Consider the following 22,477-nt stretch of genomic DNA (forward strand, 5'->3'; position numbering starts at 1 on the left):
TGACAAATTAAATGAAATTTCATTACTCTAGCCATCCTAATGGCATGGAACTATCAGCTGTTGTATGCCTGGTCTCTCTTCCCTGGCTGCCCTGGCAGATTAATCAAATAGTCAGCTTCAGAGTCAAACTGAGGGGAGCATCGATCTGCAAGTCTGTGTTTGTCTATGGTTCGTTCATGTTGCTGATTTGAGCTTTGAGTAAAAGTCTTAAATATTGATCTCAATATGTTAAACATGTATAGTCCATCACAAAACAATTATTCAGAGCAGAAGAATATGTCAACCCACTGCCATTTGTGTGAACAAAAGAGAATTTGTAGAGACAAGATGTTTAGGATTTGTCAAAATATCATTCATGAATGTAAAATCAATATAAAGTATTTTAATATTGTTTGACCATTTAGAGATACAGTAATGTCATACAATTACCACCTGTGCCTTTTTATAAAGATGAATAATAGAATTTAAAATATGCTTAAAAAGCACGCAATAATATAAAGGAGAGTGTACATAAATAATAAGGGCAGTCTTTCCATTATATTTGTTATAATCAGCTCTTACCTATGATATTTAACACCTTCAGTTTTGTGAGGGTTAAGCTGCTTGGCCTTTGATCTCTCAGGGGTAAGGTCTTGGCGAAGTGCCCCTCCACCACCCGAGGCCCTTAAGGGACTTTCAATCCAATTGCTGGCTAAGAGTGGATGCAGATCTCAAGGTTACACCTGAGTGTTCAAGGGCAGGTCCAAGTGTAATCGGCACTTAGATCATAGATTAATCTTATTTGCTATCTATTAGGCTTGATTCTTGCTTCCTTCTCTCCCCTCCCAAAGCCAGGATTACTGTGATAGTTTAAGATAATGGATTCTTATGGAAGAGGAGGTCAGGAACCATTCTTGTTTCAGAACCGGCAGATAATATGATTAATCTAAAAGCCTCTTTCAGAAGAGCTCCCACCTTCAAAGGCCTAATTGGCCAAAAGGTATAGAATATATCTGAGATGTTGGCTGTTGGGTGTTTTATTCATTACAATTTTATTCTCTCACCAAGTAAAGGTGATAGAAAATAAAATTTTCATCTACTTAATTCACTGACGTATCCAGTGTGTTTTTTTTATCAAAAAAATAAGCAGCAATATACAAATAGGTTTTATTAAATATACAATAATGTTGGTAATCTCATATTCTTTGGCTTTCAACCTTTTGGTTCTTGTGTATGTATCTTATTGATATATAATGTAATATATTGATGTTGATGACACCATTTCCTATGGCATTTCTTTAATACAAATTAGCCAGACATTTTAGTGAGATGAACACTGAGTACTTCTTTTAAGCCATTTACAAAATGCTCTATTAACATTTAAAAGCAGAAGAAAATGTAGCATCATTGTCCATACGTTACACAAAAGGTTATGTGGAGAATTATATTGATTTCACTAAGTGCAATCTCATTTTGATTCAAAATCCCCCCTGTTTTGATTTCTGTGGTAACCACTAGCTAAACAGATAACAGATAAACTCTGATAAAATATATCCAAATGTGGCAGCCTCCCTGATAACCTCTGAAGACACGTTGGTTATCTCGTCCAGTCATCAGCAACTGAATATTTATCGCAAAGAACAGACTTGTGTTTCTGTCTGTATGTTTACCAGTTTATACACAAGTAAGAGGCCCTTTTTCTCAAGGAATGTCAGCTGATGTTTGAACCAAAGCATGTAACCCTTTCACCTATGAATATACAATAACAAGATACATAAAAACTCTGAGCAGTTGTATTTATTCAGTACATTCTAATCGTGATAGCTTATAGTTTTTGTTTTTCACATTTTTCCATTTTATCTGTATTTCCTTCCCTTTACATGATAAACAATCCAATGCTGTGATAAGGGTCTTACAGGTTTACATACCTTACTACCAATTGGTCATTTATTTATTTGTTCAGTTACATTCAAACGCAATTATTCAGCCTTTATTCAGCAGCCGTGCTGTTGTGTTCATGTCCCTGAGGACATGCCGCCTTACAAATGCCCCCATAATTATTACAAAGTAGGTTGGGTTATTTCTGTTTTGGAAGTTTTTGACGATTCAGCGGCTCTGTGAGTTTGATTCAGGGTGCAGCCCAACAAAACCAGCACATGAACACAACATGGTTCCTGCCAAGAATTCCTCAATACCCTATTTACTAGTACAACCAGTACAATATTGCTCTTGTCCTCTGCTGATGCTTCTACCAATAACTCAAAAAATATCTGCAGTTTGACTGACATTTTCTCAGCTGATGAGAACCTAATTGATCTTATTCCCTATATGAACATAGTTTTTCTTTTCAAAATACATGTCATTTATTTTATAGCAGGTACCCTATGATTAGATTAAGAGTATAATTTAAACAAAATACGAACTTTTTTACCTTGTTCTTGTAGCTGTAGCATCCTGGCTTTCTCCTCCTCTTCTGTGTCCTCCTGTCTTCATTCCCTCTGAAATGTAAAATGTGTCCGTTTTAAAAATCCTACAGTGCATTGAGCTGCCATAACGTGGGGTGGGGATAAAGCTTAGCTGTGGAGTTACTGTCAAGCTAACTAAAGTATAAAGCAGCAACAGTGTGAACGGTTAACCCAACACTGCTTTTTCTGGCAATTGGAGAACAGAGTTTACATGCACTCATGAAGTCTGGTTACTGGAAAAAAGAGGACAGAGACACCACTGATTCACAGTGAGCTATCTGAAGAAAAATTTTTTTAGCAGACTTATTTGCTTTATTAATGATGATCTCTCCCTTCTTTAGCTTTTCACTGCACTGCCCTTCACATATATGTGGCAGAGATATTTGCATTTTCTGGGAGAAATCTATTGTACCTGAGGTTTCCCTAATCCCCTACCTTGATTTTTGCAACCTGCTTTCCCGTTTACATGACAGTTAAGAAATCAGCTTTTCCAAGAAAGCGAGAAAGCCCACTGTAACCGGGTTATTTAAGTGCATGTAAACACATTGATTGTGATCTTTCATTTAAAATGTCACTCTTTTGATTAAGATGTTTTATCTGTCCCCTGATCTTTCTCCTCTGTGACAGCGAGTTCTGCCCTATGTGTTTGCTAGCAAAAGATGCGTTCAGGAGCCGCTCTGCAGACTGCTGAGATCACCACCATCTTACGTGGCAGAGAGATCTGCATCATGAGATCTGGATCAATTTATAAATTATAATAAACTGAGTAAATCTTCTTTCAAAACATTATAAAGCAGCAGTCTTAGAATACATATTATGCACATTTAAACAATGTTCAAAGTCTTCATCATCACTGCATAACTGGCCAGTCTTTTCTGGGTAGATGCTATCAAGAACTGGGCAGCAGGTTGTTGAAATCACCTCTGGCAGCATGACTTACTTTGGATAAACTGAACACATGCTATTAATTTAAATGGTTCCTCAAAACAGCATTTGATGAACTTTTAGCTCGTACCTTTAGCTTTCGGTTATAGTTCCCCTAATCCCAAAGTGCGAAAACTCTGAAACATAAAACACCTATGATTTAAAAAATGTATGTGGTGCTCAAACACGTAGTGTGGATACTGGTCGGGAGCTGTGGAGTTACTGCCAAGCTTATTAAAGTATAAAGCAGCAATAGTGTGACACTCATTTCACAGCGCTATGAAAAAGGACTTTAGGCTTGCTTAAGGCCTTATAACTAACTACTTACATTGTGATGTTTAGTTTGACATGTTGTTCTTTTTGATTAAGATGTTGTATATTTCCTCTGAACTCTCCCCTTCATGACAGCGGTCCCTCCAGTGTTAGTTAGCGTAGTATTTTCAATATCAGATAACATGAGTGCGAGTGAGATTGATAGTGGCACCATGTTAACAGGATAGGTCCTGAAGCGCTTCCAGAATTTGTAGAGCAGATTGAGAGCGGGAGCCTCCGAGAGGGAGCGATACGAAAGACCAAAGCAAGTCTTACGCTGGCAGCTAAAGATATTGAGTAAAAATATCAAATTATATAAATTTATTTGCTGTAAAATGTGAAAGTCTACCTAAATAAATGCTTATTCACAAATAAGCATTTTGATTTCCAAATCAATGATGCAAATAAATGGCTCGCTGTTATGTCATGTGAAACACAAAATACTTTTTTTAAAGCTGACAGAGACTATTTTGCTATACTATAGTGTCCATTTAGTGGCACAAAAATAGATCACTTACAATGCAAAAGGCAACTTGGCTTGTATGTTCTTATGAAATAGGGACATAACCTTTGCAATGATAGATTGAGGTTTCATTTGAATTCTCACCTGATACTGTGACACCGCTGTGCTCATTAAAACCTGTCTGTCAACCAACTCCCTCACAAACCCTCTCCCTCTGCTTTGTTTTCAACATTTATCATTGTCAGAGTTGTCATGAGATTCAAAATGACTAAAATCTTTACATTACTCAGTTCTTGTTGCCACCGCAATTAATAGTCAGATTAAATCTTTGTAATTGGCCATGGTTTTGTGAGGAGGAATCAATATGCTATGGATTGATGGTAGTCACTCAATTCAAGCAATATTGACAAAGAGAGCCACGGAGCAACACAGCCTTTTGATGTGTTATGTAATATTGTAGAGAGCTGCTGACACAGAGTAAAATCTTGAAGTGACTGCAAAGCGGCCATTTCCATTTTTCTATGCGTAGTCTTAAAAAATCAAAATCATTTTCCTGGTCCTGTTCAATTATTGATATAAATGTTTGCTCAATATTTCACACAAAATGACAAAGGAATTTAGACAATGTGTAAAACAGAATCTCTTTCTATGGGAGCGTCTTTCATGCTTTGTGATGCTTTAGTGCTAAACAAAAAATAGAAAGTACAAAGTACAAAGCTCAAATAACTAATAACTCTCAGTGATCAGTGAATTGTGTTTTTATTATTTCATGTCCAGTCTGTAGAAGAAAAATGTTGCTCTTCTAACTTAAGAAAAACAAGACAAGTTTTTGAACAGGCATCCAATAAGAGGTGCATATGTGGTAAATAAATAAATAAATAATAGAAAATCCTTGTAATTACTTATTTGAGATACACTTTGATAGAGTCTCTTCAGTATCATTCAGTGCAAATAAGGATAAAAATACCCAGCCTTGCACATAACATCATATAAACCACTCTTTCTTGTCGGCTGTATACAACACATACACACACACACACACACACACACACACACAGGTGAAAACATGGCTTAGGCAATCTTATTTATTCAACCATTTTGTTCTTAACTCGGTCTCCTTTTATAGGTTTTTCCTATCAACTGTATCTCTTTCTCTCTGTCTGTCTCTCTAATCTCTACTCCCCTCCTTTCCGACACACAATGTAGTTGGTGTATAAAAAAAACTGGAAATACCAACTAACAACAACATGAAAACATGTCGTGAAGGCTCCAGCTGACTATCGTAGCCCCTCTCTAAGGCCCACATTAAGGTTCTTTGGAACACAGACAGCGAACTTAAATAAAAAACTACTCACAACTCAGTCTTTTAATCCCACATTGTTTGAAGTGATGCTCTCAAATACTTCAGCCACGGACGCATGTTAGGTGATACCTGGCTCAACTGCCCCTGACTAATACATCGACAACTAATACATATATGTATCAGTTCTGGTTGCTAAATCTTGAAATACAATGTCCTTGTCAGGCCTAGATAGGATTTTCCCATGACACCCTTGAGCTCAGGTCAGATTTGGACTCAAAAATTGTGGCCCGATACATGTTCTTGTTCCCAAAAAAACAATTGTGATGAATATAATGATTATTCATACTAGCCTTTTAGAAAACTTAAATGCCAATCTATGTATGAGCAGAACACCTATTTTCAGGTTTACTTTTCATTATAAAAGATAACATATTGAATTTATAGTTTCATAATTATTACCAGGCCTGGTAATTTTTCTTATTGACTCTAATTTTCCTCCATATATAGTTCATATTTTTTGCAACATAATCATGGCATCAAAATGAAGTAGAATATGCTAATGACTCTAATTGGACTACTAATAGAGACTGTTTCTCCAGCTTTAAGCTTTTGGGGGGGGGTCTGTGTAATCAGTGTAGACAGTCGTTAAGGGAATGGAGAGGCAACTAGCAATGTCAGGAGAGGGCCCGGGCGGTTCCGGCTGACACTACCCCAATCTTACAGGACCCATTAAATGGCAGTTTCAACACATTACGAACCATAACATCCTTGAATATCACTGATTTTATTTGCAGTATCAAACATTTCATTTCACGCACCATTAATGGAAAAGTGCTGAGGTTCTAATGCAGCCAAACATTTAGTAACTACCTGGACTCAGAGAACCAATTAACTCCAGCGACAACATGGCCAATTAAACACACAAATAGGTGAGTCCAGCATTGGTTACTGCCCTAGTAATTTACTTTTGAATAAGCCCAAGCTAAAATAGAAATTCAGTCATGGAATGACCAGTTGAATTGAAACGAAGAATAGCGAAATGGGAGATAATGTACTACACAAGCAATTGAACAGATTCTCAAGGAAATGTGTTACCATGTATTGTGAAATACAAATCGCACATAATGCAAAATAATTGATAATAGAATAGAAATGGCAAATAATTTATCCCTAATTCAATTTGACATCACTAAATAATCTCCTGCTCAAGTGAAACGTAATGCCTTGATAAAATGCAAAGGTGATGATTTAATGTAGTATCATAAACAGGCTCTATCTGAATATATTGTAAATACTTTAACAGGTCTTTGACTAATTTAAGCATAAAGTTCTTGTTACAATGGATATTTATGTTTTAATTTAATATACACTACATACATGTTATAGTGTAATTCTTTTTCCTTATCATTCATCCTCTATCCCACACCCTGTACATATATGTGATATGAATGTAGGTGTTTGAGTGTCAATTTGGACTGATTTTTGTTTTTTCTTCTTTAATTTTTGCCATGATTCTTTATTGTAATGTGAACTCCGACAAGCAAAGAGTAAGGTAAAGCAAAGAAATGCTTAAGTTGCAGTTGTTAAAGTTTGTGAGTCAGGTCATATCATATCTTGACAATTGCCATTTTCTCTGTATGGGCTGGGGAGTGTCAGTACAACCTCAGTACTTAATTACCTCTAACTGATCAGCTGTGTTAGGTCATTGTTGCACCTTTGACTTTTGAAATTTGATTTGAAATGAAAGCCACCACAATAATGTGCTGTAATACACTCTCCGTCATGGACAAGTATTGTTATTCAAGTATTATATATTCAATTCAAATCTTTTATTTTGGAGTTGTGTTTCCGGGGCATATGGTGAAGAATACTACTGGTATAGTATAGGGGTTTCATGCTCATCACTGCAATTCAACTGAAGCAAAACTGCAGTTGTTCCCTAACTTTAAATGTCTTTGAGTTGCCTAAACATAACCATGAAACCATAAATCACGTCTTTGCCAGGAGCAGTTTTGGGCATCTAGGGAAAAATAATAAAAGACATTTTGCTGGTATATTAATAAAAATATAATCTGAGATTTATTGCATTTTGCTGGAAACAGCTACATTGTGGTGATTGTACCCAGACCCAGTTTGGACATTTTTCTTTGATACTACTTTGTTATTTGCTTATATTAAGAGTCACAGCATAATCATAACAACACACACAAAAAGGGACCAAGACATCACCAAAATAATAATTTCAGATATCCAGTGAATGTCATGTACATGCGTGACAGCAGCTAAGCAGCATCTGATAACTGCTCTTGATAATGATGATGAAATAGGAAGAATGAAATGTCTGGCTGGATATTTCAGAACATATCTTACAATGGGCTTATGTGCCAAATCACTCCTCGCCAAGCCTGGCCTAGATTTGCTTTATTGCTTTTAAGACAATTTGGTATCTCAACCCTCATTGATTTATTTTTATGTGTATGTTGAGCATGGATTATATTGGGGAAAGGTTACCACTGGGCTTTTATTATGTCATGCATGGTTTAAAATACTTGCATGAATGTATCTTTTTCTTGTCCTGGTTATGCTCATTCTGCACTGGCTACACTAAGTATTCCATATAACACAGAAACTGTAGGACTCTGAATTAGTTCTGCTAATATCAATGCAGTGGCAGAGTATTGTTATTCTGTGAAACACTCTGTGTGGACAAGTGAAATATACAGATTACAAAAACACTTCAGTCATTACAATGCTGATGAGTAAAGTGCCTCCCTGTATGACAACATTACCATCTTCTCAGAGCATCAGAATGACATTTAGTAAGTTTACATCTTCTTATTTTCATTCACAATTACAAACCCTTTTTCCAGAAAGGTTGGAATATAAAGAAAAAGAGAATGCAATGAAACAATTGTAAATAATATAAACACAGCATATTAATTCTTGAAACTGAAACATTTGATTTTTGCTTTGAAAATGATTTGCTTATTTTGAATTTGATGAGTTTAGGAGTTTAGAAAATCTATTTAATCTTTGTACACAAGGGTTTTGAAATTACTACATGGGCTCAGGAACACTTGTGAACACTTAGTGAACGTGCTGCTGCAACCACAAATGCAAGTTAAATCTCTGTCATGCCAAGGAACAACCATATATAAAGAAGATTTAGAAACGCATTAGAGCCTCAAATGTCATAAAAAAAAAACTGTTGTCTGACAAGTAAAATTTGACTTGAAAGTTGTCTTTAAAAATCATGGATTCCGCATCCAAATAAATAAATGGACAAAAAAACCCAAATAGATTGTGTGATAAGAGCACCAGCAGAAGTAAGCCTGTGTACAGTATATAATATATTTAATATATTTGTTTGGACTTAATTTTTGAGTCTTGTATTACTGTTGTTTGTAACTTTGGCACCTCTCCACATTATGTAAATCATATTTCTATTTTGTCTCACAAATATGTGAGAATTTTTGCACACTATAGATTTAAACTTTCCTCTTATTGTCGATAGAAATGGGTGTTCAATACAGTCAATATGACCAGCTGTTGAACTACAAGCCCAACGAGTAGTATGAGGCTCGAAGAATTCCATTCTACGACCAGCTTTTGCTCTCCTCGCTCCACATCGCTGCACTTTGTTCTGCACAACCCTTCAGGTGTGTATTGTAATAAAAAAGAATGCAACAAAACTTATTACTCTCATATTGATACTGTATGATGGCTAGAAACTACACCAAAGAGAAGGTGTTCACCAGGGCAGAGGACAGTGACTGTAAAGAGGTCTACACTCTCCTCAGAAAGGCAGGCATAATTATGTTTTTGGAAAATCATTTTAAGTTTCAGGCCTAGGTTTGTTTTATTTGTCTTTTTACTTCTAATACTTTTCCATTCACTTGTTCAAAGCAGACTTGTTCATATAGCAACTGAACATGTAATATTTTCTTTCTGATAACTCTTGTTCAAAGAAACCTATCCTATCTGTGACTTTTGTGATCCACTGTATACCTAATATAGTACAGAGAAACTTAGAAGAGACTAGAATAATCAGTAGGTTTGCAGTTATTTGTAATCATGCTTTCAGTGACCCTCAGTGTTTTTCCCTTTCACCTCCTTTTCTGTCTCTTACACAATTTTATTCCCTTCCTTTTCTCCACCTCTGGGGTAGACATCCAGTAGTATCCCAGCTTATTGTTTAGGAGCAAAGGGGTAGCTAAAGGCCAGGTAACTTGGATTTGACTGGTGTATTCTCTTATCCCACAGGACATAAGATACAAATCAAGTTGGTTTGACCCCATTGTCCTCTGCACACTCCTAGTCCCCTAAAGGCAATACTATGGTATGGGATCCTTTCTTTCCTTTATTTATTTTTGCCTTTGTATGGCTGCTGCTAAAAGCCATAAGGTACATATATTTCCTTGGGTAAACCACCCGACATTCAGTTCCACGGTCAGCTAACATTTTGATTTTAAATAGTGTTTACCTATCTTGATAGCTTAATAAATCAGTTGAACATGTTCTTTGGTTGAGTTTCCATATGACTGAACACAGAGTTTGGATTTATAATCAGACATGACCATTTGTTCTGAGACTTTAGTGGCTTCCCTGTCTTCCCTTTGCATGTACTATACTCATAAGCATTTCAGAGCAAATTAATAAGAACTGATGTAATCCAGTATGTAAATTCCTTGAGAACCTGGCATCCTTACTCAAACATGTCATGCTGACATGAAAGAGTCTTAATGAAATCAGCCTTGATTTAAAAACAAATAAGCACATTTCACCCCCTGACTGCAAATTATTCCAGTGACCCATGAACTTAATTTATCCATCAAAATAGATATTTAGAGGTGGCACAGTCTCTTTCCATGATTGTAAGTGTCAAAGGTGTTGAAGTCTGATTTAAAATATGATAATGTCAATGTCTTTGTTCCAAAGTAATTTTACAGTGCAATGAAAGGAAACGTAGGATCCCAGAAGGAGCATTTTTAAAAACTAATTTCTAAATATTGATTTTGACTGTCAATAAACAAACATTATGTGGTGTGCGTTGTCTCTGTCCTCATGACAACTGACAGTGCACCAACACCTCATCATCAGGCCTTGATTCATTTTTATCAAGCAGCTGTGTAGTCGACATAGTTCATCACAGGATAAGACAAGATAACATCAGAATTATTAATTAAAGCTGTCTACTTCAGTAACGCCTTGTCTTTCACCTAAACTTTACACATATATCTGTATCTGTCATACACAACATCATAGGATTTACAATCTGGACTGAAAAACAATTAGCTCGTCTGAACTAATCTTAATGTGATCATTGCTTCCACATGGTTCTTGAGATTTTTTGCTAAAAAGTAGAACCAGCACTATCATTGATCTATACCTTTATATTTAAATCCATATATCATCAATATTGATTACAATATTTAAAAAAATCCTAAAACTTTATAGTTTAAATAAACAAGCAGGCAAACTCCATCTTGAAGGGCTTCCTCTAGTGTTAAGCACCTGGCCGTCAGTCACTGACTGCATTTAGGTGCAATTAAGAGACCTGGTTACTGGAAATCCTCCGTATACATACAGCAGCAGAATAACCTGTTTTATTGTCCATTTCAGATTTATTTTGGAAGCCTGGTGCACAGATTTTAACTGTATAGTGACAAAAAAAATGCTGCTTTCTTGACATGGTGTGTTCATGTCGCAGTAGAATGACAGTACAGGGAGAGAGAAAGGGAAGAAGGGGAGACATGCAGCTGATCCAACGGGAACTGTCTGAATTTAAAAAAAAATACCTGGGTGAAAGTGACTTATTTAGACTTCTAGGAGGCAGTTTGTGTTAAATCTTCTGTCAGAATTTAGGCAGGCTTTGTTTTTTGAATGAAGTGCCATTCATTCATTCATTTTTTTCATTCACTCTTTCACTCAGCTGTGTGTTCCTGTCTGATTCTTTTGGAATACACAAGCTCTGTTGGAGAAATACGATTAGAAACCTGGTTACATGTATAAATGGCAAAGAAAGCTTTCTCAAGAAAGTCGACTGTAACCTGGTTATTAAGTCCATGTAAATGCACACTATTTGAGCTCCGGATGATTTTTTTCTACCAACATAATTTAATAAACATTCAGCTAGTATTAATTTTCCGTCATGGCTGTGGCTTCCTGTGACAACATCAGCATAAAAACACTTGCGGCAGATCTAGTGGTACAGTAGAAATCTGTGTGGAGCAATCTGTTGTTGACTTGCCTGAGTCAAACAAATCTGAAGCACACAGGTCTTTATCTAATTTAAACATCCAAGACTCAAAAAAACTTTATTAATCCAGGAGGGAAATTGCTTTGCTTTAAGGCAAATATAGGTTTAAAGGTTAGAGCTTCATAATTGTATGAAATTGCTAAATATTAATTACAGGGTCCTCTTAAAGTCATTGTGTTTTCAAATTAAGAATCAGGCTTGGTGCCTGTTTCTTGTCAGACAAGGCCAAGAGCCCTTTAACCCACCTTCCACGACCATCTTTATCAGCATGTTTCCTACAAAGGGTTAATTCAATCATGTCAAGGTTCTCTGCTCTGTTGCTTGCCTCTACCATCATACTTTAGGCGCAGTGGAGCGTTTCCTCATTGATGGCACCTTTGGCTTCACAATAGAAGCTAATTTGTTAGAATCTTTCACAGGTCAGGGGCTGCTTAAAGGCGAGGAGGGCGCCTTGGCCACCGGAAAAATAAAGCCATCCTCTGAGTTGGAGGGGCCAAATTAAATGCCCAGTCATTTTATGACCATAGACATACAAAACATAAATATCCATTTTCTTTACTCCAATACAGTCCATGAGATCTTGCCAGCCATGCCAGTTAACACAGGTTAATAGATTGATTCCAGTGACATGGCTCATAATGAACAGTAAATTGTTTTATCTCTTAAGTCTTATTTGGTCAGCCAGGAAAACATATGAGGTAATATGGCTGAGGCTAAATGGAGCGTATAATAGATCTCTCACTAAGGCATAAGGATAGGTTGATGGCAGGGCTATGATTAATGAAAATAATAATGCTCTTGAAATTGAATTTTTTCTCTCTTTGTTTTTGGCCCTTTCAACCCTTTCCTGCTATGGTCATTCAGACTGTTCATGCACAATGTGATTGATGTGTGATTGCTAGCATCTTTATTTATGTCTATTGGGTCATTGTCTCAGAAAGGCTCCAACTTATAGTGAACTGTTACTTCATAGCCATGCATGTTTCTATAAAGCACTAAAAAACTTAAATGTGTGTCTTACTTTTACTAATATAGTGACACTGAAGTGACTTTTGTCATTTTCACATAAAATATTACCAGAAAATCAATGACAAATGCATTTGGTCTTTTTTCTGTTGTACTTTGATAAAGCAAATATATTACAGCGAGCAAAAGAATTAGCAATTCAGTTTTAAATCTCACCTGTCCTTTACTTATTTTAAGACATTAAGACTTAGATTAAGATTTAGTTTTACAGCTCCAAGTACCATCTCTTAACAAAAGAGAAAAAAACTTGCAAAAGATCAATGACTTTTAATTCTGCACTATTGATATGCTTAGATAATGTAGCAATTAAACTGTGCTTCTGCCAGTGGTGATGAGGAGCAGTAGATGAAGAGTAATTGGGCCCTGACCCTTGTGTGTCTGGGCCACCGTATCACGCAAGCTTTCCCCTACACATTCTGTTCTACAAGCAGGAGGGTTCATTTTGCAAACCCTCAGCAGTGGCAAGGTGATAAATTACAGTTCTTAACTATCATTGATTACTCAGTGTTTCTCCACTTTCTGTGACAACTGTTCAGTCACTCTGAATGGCTCTTAATGGCACATTAGAGAGAAGAAAGCATACAGTTTCCCTAACATTGATTAAACTTGCTTGTTGCTTAATAAAGACAAACTGACATGCACAACTCTTTCATAACCTTTGACCAAGTATAGACATAAGACCCATATCTTTTAAAATACAGAGATCTCACATGGTTTGGATTAAACATTCCAAATCAGTAGAGCTGTACTATTAATCTAATCACATTCGAAACAGCAGTCTGTGTGATTATATAACTGCAAAAGGCTGTAATTAAATAATTGTGTGTGTGTGTGTGTGTGTGTGTGAACTTGACAATAATTCAAGGTTTTGCCTACATACAGTATAAAGTTTTAAGTGCTGAATGCCAAATGAAGGAAAAAAGTATTTAGCCAACATACTGTACTGGTAAAGCTTTTGATATTGGAGATACATTTATAGAAAGTAAAATAAAAAATAGATAAATACTACACAATTTTCAGTAATCTGTGTTTTCCTTAAACGCCTGATTTGTTTTCCTTAAATAAAACGCCACCTTGCATTTTTTTTAAATCCCATGTTATTAGTACAGCAAAGTTGAGTCGGCTTTTACAGTAAATCATAAGAAATGGGCTGTATTTAAAATAATTCAAGCATTAAAAATATATGAAACTTAGAAAAGCAGTGTTCACAGTTTAATCTATCTATGTAATTTAAATCTAAATCAAAGTGCCTCAACTAATAGATGGATACGTTTACATTTTGAATATTAAAAACGTTTGTGATAATTAAAATGAATTATTATTATTATTTTTTAACATTTAATTTAGCGCCATCATCAGGGCATGACCATTTGTTTATACTTTAATTCCATACTTTTGATTTAAAAAAAGTCTGCCAAATGTCTTTGTTTAGGGCTTGCTACAAATATTAGCTTGTTAATATGCCAAATTAAGGTGGTGGAAATGTCAAGAATTAATTTGCTAAACATCAACAGGTTACCATTGTCACTTTTAACATGTTAGGATTCATGGTGTGAGAAACAAGATAATATAATCTGATATATAATCATAATCTTCAGATAGAAGAAGAAATATATTTTAATATAGGGAAGTCAAAGGGAAGTTTAATGGCATTTATTTACATGTACTACACAAACTAGGACCAAAAGAAGCAAGGTAAGTATTACTGAAGACATCCTTTAAGGAAACTAAGACACAAAGCACTGGCTACTTGGCTCCATTGTGCTTAAAGGTGAGTTAAAGTACAGTATAGTATCATATGTTATTCCAAGCTTTGTCTGCTCCAGTTGCCTGAACTTCACTAATGTGCTGAACCATTGAAATGACAACAGTGATGCAGTCATGGGGATGAATTGATGAAATGAGACTTGGCAATAAAGAATTGCTCATCAAACATCCAAATTTTAGAGGAGTCGAAAAATAAATTTCTTATCTTTTGGCAGATCAATACACAAACCATGTGCAAAGACAACCTCTTCCCACGATTGTGTTTTGACATCACCATTAGCATTTGCAAAGCGTTTATGAAGTCTAATTTGCCTTAAAATTGCAGATCTGATGTAAGGTTTTGAAAGAGCAGGATGAGAATGTAGAGGTTAGACATCATGCAAATCCTGAAGTGTCCATGCTTGGATTTAGGTTTTGTCAGCAGCAATATTGTTTGCCATTTCGGTTTTATTCTTTCTGGGAAATAGCATATGAGTAGTTGGCCATATTCCCAAAGAACACAAGCTGAAAAACAAACAAAAACAAATCCTTCTTCCCAGCAAAGCCCCACAGTGATGAGTCTCACATTAATATACTTCTTTAAGCATTAAATAGGATAAATAGCACAAGAAGTATAAGCATTGCCATGCCTACATTATATAATTATATATCCCCAGCTAAGAGTAGCCCCCCCCCCCCCCCCACCCCTTCTGATGCACAAATGCTTATTGACCTAACGGCTGTGATGGTTGTGACTTCCTGTTGGACTAGTGGAGCTAAGATCCCCTGAGATGAACATTTTTTTGGACTTTGGACGAAAACAAGATAGTGATCCTTCAGTGGATGATTTGTCATAAGGGAAGGACTAAAACAGTATTTAACATTTATTAAAGGCAATAGCGTTTTTTTTTTTTTTTTTTTTATTTGACTATGGGTTATATTTAAATGTAAAGATGCAATATGTAACTTTTTTCAAATTAACTTTTTTGCTTGAAAAATTCTCTAAAACGTATGTGAAAAAGTGCTGTTAAAACCTGTGATCCAGACTGACCAGCACTGTCGGCCGTGCAAAGATATTTGCGTTTCAGTGAGGCTCATCCTTCTCAACCAGTGAGTGAATTTCAGTTATTTGCGTTGGATTCGTAAGTTTTGGAGGATTCGCGTTTATTGTTCTTTTCTAACAAGTACTTGAAGCACTGGGCAAAGTGTGTGATATAGAGCAGGGAGAAGGAGGGCTGGGTGCAGCAGAGTGGATTGTGTTCAGGCGTCATGCTTACACTACCTTAAGCTTTAAGTCAATTTCTGCTTTAAATTGGCACACATGTATGAAAGAAGATTCTAGCAGGTTTGCATAAAGCCTTACAAAATGTTTGTTACCTATTTTCACCAAAGACTGTTCTAGTCATTTGTTGCTGCCGTGTCATTGCAGTAGATAAAGCAAACAGGGATGGTGTGTGTGTGTGTGTGTGTTTGAAAAGCCAAGGACACCAGTTTTGACATTTTTGTCAGCTTGTGACCCAGTACTCACAGGACTGACCCAGTCTATCAACAGTGTCAGAGAAGACAAATCAAAAAACAAAGGGAATGAACCTTCATTTGAATAAGGATAATATCATAATAGTAGCAGGTTGAGGAATCTATAAGATGCTGTTGGAAAGATTTCTATTGTCTCTGAACCTGATGTCAGAATGCCATTAGAAGTGTGCCCCTGCCAGGTCAGTATGCCTCTGGGGTCGGGGCTTTTGCCCCAGGCTGGGTTCCAGGCCACACTGACTCTAGAGTGGGCCTGGCACTGCTGTCAGCCACACATCATGTGAAACCTCAAAGTTGTAACAGGGTTAAACTGATTAGCAATGCACTTGTGTTCAGTGGGTCACAGTTTGAAGAACAAAAGTGATATTAAAGGATCTATATTTCTCTCTCAGTTCCTTAATGCCATCAGTTCTTTTATCATACAAAAGTCAGCTTGAGATCCCTGACAGATAGGTGCCATTTTTTCTATTCAGTTTTGCCTTTTCTTTCTTTTCTCTGTGGATACCACAAATCCCCCGCACCCTGAGCTCAGTCCTCAAATTCTTAACCCCATGTCTCCCCCTGTCAATACATGAACTCTTCTTTTCACTTTTAATTCTCGCTTTTTGGCTTTTACTCAAACTTCTGCTCTGTCTTGCAGTTTCCTTCTCACTTTCATCCACACTCATCCCTGGGAAATGTAGATCTTTTCCTGACAAGTTCCTCAAGAAGCAAAGCCTCTGGAGATCATCAGCAGAGCTCTGCCAAAAAAATGCGTGGGAATAGTCTGGATGGGAAGGGGAAGGGACTTTTAATTGTTTTTCTTTTTTTCTTCTTCTGGAATTAGTCAGTGGAGAAAAAAATCTGTGATTGTTACTTTACTTTACAGTGAACAAGGTTTTAAGCCGTGGGTGGCAGAGGGTGCTTATATAGGAGACTCAACAGCTATAATAGTACTCTAATGTTCTCCATGTGATACAAATTATGCATATTAATTCTGTTTTGTATGATATAAATCAAGCAACTTTGAAGAGTGAAAATTATGTACTTCTTGTGTTTCTACACTCAGTAACCTGCCTGTATAAACAGCTGGAATAACAAATGCTGTATTTTGGCGTTCATTAAGAGCTCACTCAGATGGTTTCCTGACTAGAGGCATTTAGAAGTTCAGCTCTGAGGTTGAGGGTCAGAAAGTGCTGAAAACGGAGCAAGTCAGTTTATTAACCAACAAGCAGTTTTTATCCAAATAGAATAAAATGTGCTGATTTGTCAACATTACATTCAAAGCATCAACACTGTCTTACAATAAGATGGATAGATGAATCAAATTCATACACTGATGCATGGAAAATATATTGTAACTGCTATTTGCCAAATCAAACAATAAGCTGACTGTTTTTTTTTTAGTTCGTCATGATTCTCTCAATTAATGTGATAATCAAACATTATTTTAACATTATGTCTATCACTTGTGTACCTTGTGTAGGTTAAACTCTTGATCTGGTTAGTGCCAGAGTGTGGTGGCACAAAACCAAATAATTGCGTTATTTGGTTATAGTGATAACCAGAGTGGTTTGCAAGCATCACTAAGAAACACATGCAGGGTGATAAACCATTTCACCAAAATGTAACTGTGGAGGCATAAGGAGGCAGACTCAGAATCACACATGCTGTTTAACTCTAAAGTCTGCAAAGAGTTGAAATAGTTATTTCACTGTGGTGTTGCACAATGTCAGTTGCTATCTTTGTTCAGTGATGGACATAAAAAGGCTTCCATTGTTCAGACACAATAAGCCTCCATTCGTAAAGCAGATAAGCATAACAAAGTAAAGGTAGGGGGCCGTCAAACATCCAAAAGTAGAAGTCTCCAAGCAACACCATTTACATATTAGCCATTCTCATGGAGGGTATAGCTGAGTAAGTTGTACTCATTAAAAGAGTCATCTGGTAATCACTCACATTTACTTTTTATATTGTCCCAGTTAAATTAATAAATAATATGATAATGGAAGTGCTTCATAATGAAAAGCACAATTGAATGTGTGAATAAAGTGTTCATCTTTTTATTTTGATTAGTATGACTTATTTACAATTATTGACTTTGCTGCTTGTTGATTGAGCTCAATATTATTCTGTCAGAACTATTTATGTTTCAATAGATCACAAGGAAATTAGGGAGAACACATTTGCCTCATTTAGTAACTCACTTTATTGTCTTTACATTGCAAGGGGGCTGATTGGTATTTCTATTTCCTGATTCTCTGCAGGGGGCTGATTGCCCGACAGTGCTTTAAAGATAACAATTGGCTAGTATAAAGCAAAGTTGGTGAAGTAAACCAAGTCAGGACATGGATTTCAAGTCTTATGTTCACATAAATGAACAATCATACAGTTCATTACTTTGAATGTAGAGTAAGTGGAAGAAGTGGTGAGTGGTCCAGATGTGGATGGTGGCAGACTGCAGAGGTCTAAACAAGTGCCTGGGATTTAAACCGTCACTCCACAGGAAACGGAGCGGCTGGTTTGTTTAGCTGGATGTGATTTCGAGTGGCAGGAGGGGGTGTTGCCTGGTCTTATGAAACACAATGGGACATACTTTCTGAATACGACTATTAGGCAATAATGACGTGGCTCCAGTCCAAGCCCTTCGCTGTCCATGTCTACAGATTAAGATATGCCCTTCCTTGTATTAATCAAATAGTGGCCTCCTTGTGAGGGCAGTGTGTATGTATATGCTGCTGAAGTATTTATGCATATTTCTAGGGAGAGGAATTCATTTGTTGTTATATTTTCATTATCGAGGAAAAAAAAGCTGCTTTTGAATCATACAATCATATGACAGACGGTCCATTTTATAATATAAATTGTTGTTTCTAATGATGCCATGTTTGGGGGTTTTTAGTAACAAAGTCCTGATTCGTTATACCACTGCCCTCAACCAAACTTGCACTATAATAACGTCCCTTGTGTACAGTCCTATAAACATTTGACTAAATGCACTATTAACATATTGAGCAAACAGAAAAAACAAAGAAACCCAGGAGTATCCTATTGCAGGAAATAACTAGTCTCATTTTCTCTGTAACTGATTCCAGGAGACCAGCTACACGAGAGAAAGAAGTCAAGCAGTGGGATTTAGAACGCTGAACAAGATAGATTCTTCCAAATTCTAATTGGAGAACAGTTGATTTAATTGGTATCCATTTGGCTGACAAAAGAAAGCAAGAGTAGTGGGCAGGCAGGAATGCCTCTGGGGCCGATGTGAACATGAAGTGGCTCTGCTCAACGCTCAGGGACGGATCACTTCCAAAGACAAACCGTGGGAGCTGGCACGACAGATTGCAGTGGGAGGGAGTGAGCGAAGGAGAGGGGGGACAAAATTCATGGTGGAGTGAGGAGCTTTCAATAGAGAGGCATCTTTATTTGGAGAGGGAGGCCATTTTAGACGCAAAACTGAACTCCCACTCTGGGTAGTAATGTGTAATGTGACTCTGACCCTGAGATGAGAGAAGTGGATATGGTTCAGCGGGCCTTGTCAGCGCAGGGTTTGGTGACAGACAGTTTAATCTAAATTATCGTCACCAAAACAAACTGTTTGATTCACAAGCTTCAGAGTGCACATGATGATATTTGTAACACTAATTAATTTGAGCTAGATGAAAACATGCCAATGATTTCTAAAAGTTTTAGATTAAATTGTGCTGCTTTAATCTAGAACCTACTTTTTTTGTCTTGAAATAACCAGCAGTGACATTATTTTTCAGGAATGTTTGAAGGTCAGTCAATAATAATCTGTTTACAAATGCCGTAATGACAGTCATTAGAACTTGGCCTTCACTATAACCTATCAGAGAGACGTTTTTGACCTAATCACAAAGCGTTCTTTCTTTCTGTGTGTGAGCTTGTGTTGTCTACAGATGAATAATGTAGTCAGAGGTGTGTTTTACTGTAGCTTGCACCGAGCAGAGGGAGAACCCAGGTGTTGGAGTGTTTTTACTGCCTCTGTAGAGAGGAAGGGTGGGAGAGTAAGGGCAGATGACCTGGAGGGGGTTCAGAGGCAGGGGCCGTGCTTGGGAGACCTTCACAGCCTGCCTCAGGGGGATACAGCCACTGCTTATCTCTTCCTACACTTTTACTTCTTTTTTATCCTCTTCCACAGTACTGCTTGCATTTCCCTTTCCTCTCAGTTTAGGAGGACGAGTACTCCAGCATTATTTCCTACTAGCGCCAGCCATTGTATTGTTTGCTGACACGCATTTTCTAAGAGTGGAAAACACTCCTTTATTCTCTTTTACAGCAAATACTTGAGCCCGGTTGGATTAAAAATGTTGATGTCTGGCATTAGTGCGTCTTTAATCATTTAATGACTCCTGGCCAAGCACAATACACATTCAAGTCACCACTATAAAGAACTGGTTACCAAACAGTTCCATTCTTATGCCGTATTATAAAACACTGGATAGATTATGTTCTTTTTTGTTTTGTTTTGTTTTGAAAGAATGCAGTGCAACATTAATAAATAGGAAGCAAGTGGCAAGGGAGTGTCTTGATCCAATGGCAGATGGTAACCTAGAAACTAAAGGTGTGGTTTACTTTAGACAATAAAAGCTCTTTAGTTAGTTATCATTAATAAGTCAGACCACGGTGCTTCTCCTAACCTAACCAAGTGCTGTGACTGCCTAAACTTGACAAAAAAAAAATCTTAATGAAGCAGTAGTCACACATTATTTATGTTGCACTGCGAGATTGAACATTTTGGCATAAAAAAAAAATCTGGAAGCATTTTACAGATGTGTTCACTATCAACATAGTGACTTCTCGTATGCAATAAATGTCAACATATCCTCATTATGTTAATAGAAAACGTAACACAGTTAGGCTGGTTACAAACCAAATTTGTGTTTGCACTGTAGTTGTATAAAAATTTTAAGGGTTGCCTACAAACTTGCAGTAGAACTAGTATCATCACGATGACCTTAATGATTCCATACAAGACACCTTTTCTTTGATTCACCCTGAAAGCGTGGTTACAGTGGCCCTTTCCTCGTAGTGACTACAGTAGGTTTTAATCCTCCTACAGTATATGACAGGCTTGCCCTCACCTTGCCCAGCACTTAAAGAAGCAATCTTTCAAAAAGTCCCCTTAAAGCCTATGTGCATGTGCGTCCGTTCAGAGGAGAGTGCAGTATGCTGATGGAGAATGGGCCCATTCCTGATGTAAATGAAGAGATGCATATCAGTGTTAATCCATTGCTTTGTAGTCACGGCCATACCCAAAGTCTGTCTAATTTCCCTCACACTCCCTTTTGCAGCCAGAAGTGTATCGATCGGCAGTAATTGAAGTGTACTTGATAATCCGTAAGGCAACAGGGGAGAGGGAGACCCTCAACTCTCACATCGATGCACAGAGAATGGGGCTATGGGGTTGTGTGTATTTGAGTGTGAGTGTGTGGTGCAGGGGGGCTCTCTAATGTATGGGTGGGTAAGGCAACACCCCCCTCACAGCTTCTTCTCAGCTGATTAAACTCATTGAGAGCCAGACAAGTGGAACAAATAGATATAAAGGTTTGCCTGGCAGCTTACAGCCATTCAGATTTCTTCATTGAAACGGCAAGCACCACATCTACATGGCCTGCTTTATGCCAACATTAAGCAATTGGAGTGCCTGTTTTTGAAATGAACCATACATTATGCTCCACACTCAGTCAGATATCTTAGGTGAAAACTTTAAGGACATGAAAAGATACATTTTCTTTTGGGCTAATTAAATGTGCTGTACACATTCCACTGTCAATAAGAAGAAACTGCAAGGTTTTGTTTGCTGCATTGGTCAGTAATGTGTTTTGTTTGATTGAAAGCAACATTGCTGATTTCAAATATTTCTTGCAAGTATTCAGATGATCCGCTTTGGCGACCCTGAACTCACAGGATTAGCCGAAAGGACAAAAAAATTCAGAATTGGAATTATAATTTAAACTGTTGAGAAATTAGCATTTTCTCATCACATACTTTGGTGTCATTGCAACAGGGGGCCCAGCTTTTCAAAACTGTATATGGTTCATCCATCCAGTTTTCTGACAATTATTTTTGAATACCTGTATTCTGACACTGACCATATAAAATATTGTTTTGTTTACGGGTAGTTTAAGAAAGGTTGAGTTTATAGGTTTGCTAATTGTTTGTATCCGTATGCCAGCTATAATTTCATTGGAATAAATTCTAATTTTAATAAAGCAATTAAACTTTTCATGGAGCATGGTGAAGTTGTGCATTATCACACTGTGCAACCTACATAAATATATGATGCCAAATGTTGCAAACATAGTTGATAAAATAACAATTGTTTTTGTTTTGGTCGATGTGAAGTAAGTGCAATAGAAGAGATTATTAGCATTGCTTTATGACAAGAAAAACACTCCTGACATCTTCAAGTCTGATGACGACCCGCGTGATTATGATATCTGTGCGGATGTGGGAACAGCTACTTG

Source organism: Channa argus, chromosome 4 (genome assembly GCF_033026475.1).
Source record: "Channa argus isolate prfri chromosome 4, Channa argus male v1.0, whole genome shotgun sequence".
Lineage (NCBI taxonomy): Eukaryota > Metazoa > Chordata > Actinopteri > Anabantiformes > Channidae > Channa > Channa argus.